General features: G+C 44.5%; 1 pseudogene; it reads right to left on the bottom strand.

Annotated features, from left to right (window-relative positions):
• Window positions 1-1,668, bottom strand: part of LOC103588396 — a 50,220-nt pseudogene that overhangs the window by 18,079 nt on the left and 30,473 nt on the right.

Genomic DNA, 1,668 nt, shown 5'->3' with positions numbered 1-1,668 from the left:
GTGCACCCAGGTGTCCTGGGTTATGACTTAAGTATAAAGGATGAGTGGCTCTGATCCATGGAGCCCCCCTGCCCCACGGAGGCTGTTGCTGCCAGTGCTCCCAAGGATGCCCTGAGAGGCCACCACCACCACTGCTGCTTCTGCTGCTACAGCTGAAGACTGAGTTCGTGTCATATGCCAATGGCTCCCAGGATCTTTCCCAATTACCTAGCGTGGACCTGCGTGTGAGAGGTTTGGTGACCCAGCCTGGCATGTGAGGGTGACCCAGTATGTACAGTGGGTTTGAAGGGTCTGAGCCCTAGCCCTGACAATACAAATGGAAACTTAGAATAAGTAAAATAATGAAACATTTTGACTTTAGTTATGAAATGCCTAGCCATTCAATTAGCATAGCTATTGCCTCAGCCTGACAACTGGCATAGTTATGTAGCTTTACAGAATCTTTCCTTGAACTTTTTGAAGTACCCTCGTACATGTGAATGAGTCCATAGAGAGAGGAAAACTCCCCCCAGTTAAAGAGAAAATGAGATGAAGGGGGGATACTTTTGCTGAAACACACACAATGTAGTCCTGTAGACTATGATTGCTGAGTAGGACTCTTAAGAAACATCTTAGGAAAGCCAGCTTGGAATGAGGACCCCTCACTGTAATGTCACTATTAGAATCTAGCTCACCTCCAATTATAATTTTATGAAGCTGGCCCATTTTGGCCAGCTATAGAAACAACTGAGAAAGGTTGGTTTCCAATAGCAATTCCAATAGTGGTCCAGTAGTAATTCCAACTGAGTTTTAGAACAGTGGTTCTCAACTGTAGGCCCTGGACCTGCAGCTCCAGCATCACCTGGGGTCTTGATAGAAATGCAAATTCTTGGGCCCACCCCAGACCTATGGGATCTACATCCCGGCCCTCTGGAGATTCTGATGGATGCTAAAGTTTGAGAACCACTGCAGTAAACAGAAAGCTAATAGCCAGGGGGCCTGAGTTCTAGTCATACATCTGTAGCCAATTAGCTGTGACCTCAGGCAAACACTGAATTCCGCTGTCACTCAGTTTCCCCTGGAATGTGAGAAAACGCCTGGGCCAGAACAGAGATTTCCCCAGCCCTGCCTGAGCAGCCTTTTGAATTCTGAGGCTGCTACACCAAGCAGTTCATACTTTATGATCCCATTTATATTAAGTCCTAGAACAGGCCAAACAAATCTATGACGGGCATGGGCAGACCAGTGGTTGCCTGCTGGGGAGAGTGGGTGGATCAACTGGGAAGGGGCATGAAGGAACTTTTCTGGGGTGATGATGATGTTCTGTCCTAATGGAAACCTGAGTTACAAGAGTATATGCATTTATCAAAATGTATTGAATGGTACACATAAGATTTGTGCATTTTATTACATGCATATTTTACCTCAAAAGAAGGAAAGGACTACAAATGGATATGAGTCTAGTTAATAATATGTGTGCCGAAGCATTTAGAAGTGAAGTGTACTGATGTCACAACTCATTTTGAAATGCATCCAGAATAGGATAGATTGTCAGATGAATAGATGGACGGGTAGTTGGAGAGATAGGTGGTAAAGCGAGTACAATCAGGTGTTAATTGTAGAATCCAGGTGGTGGGTTTATGGACGTTCACTGCAAAATTCTTTCAAATTTTTATTGTTTCATTTTTT

The sequence above is a fragment of the Galeopterus variegatus genome, unplaced genomic scaffold (assembly GCF_000696425.1).
Source record: "Galeopterus variegatus unplaced genomic scaffold, G_variegatus-3.0.2 Scaffold566, whole genome shotgun sequence".
NCBI classification, from domain to species: domain Eukaryota; kingdom Metazoa; phylum Chordata; class Mammalia; order Dermoptera; family Cynocephalidae; genus Galeopterus; species Galeopterus variegatus.
Note: the sequence above shows the minus strand (reverse complement) of the source record. Positions and strands in the feature narration are given on the sequence as shown.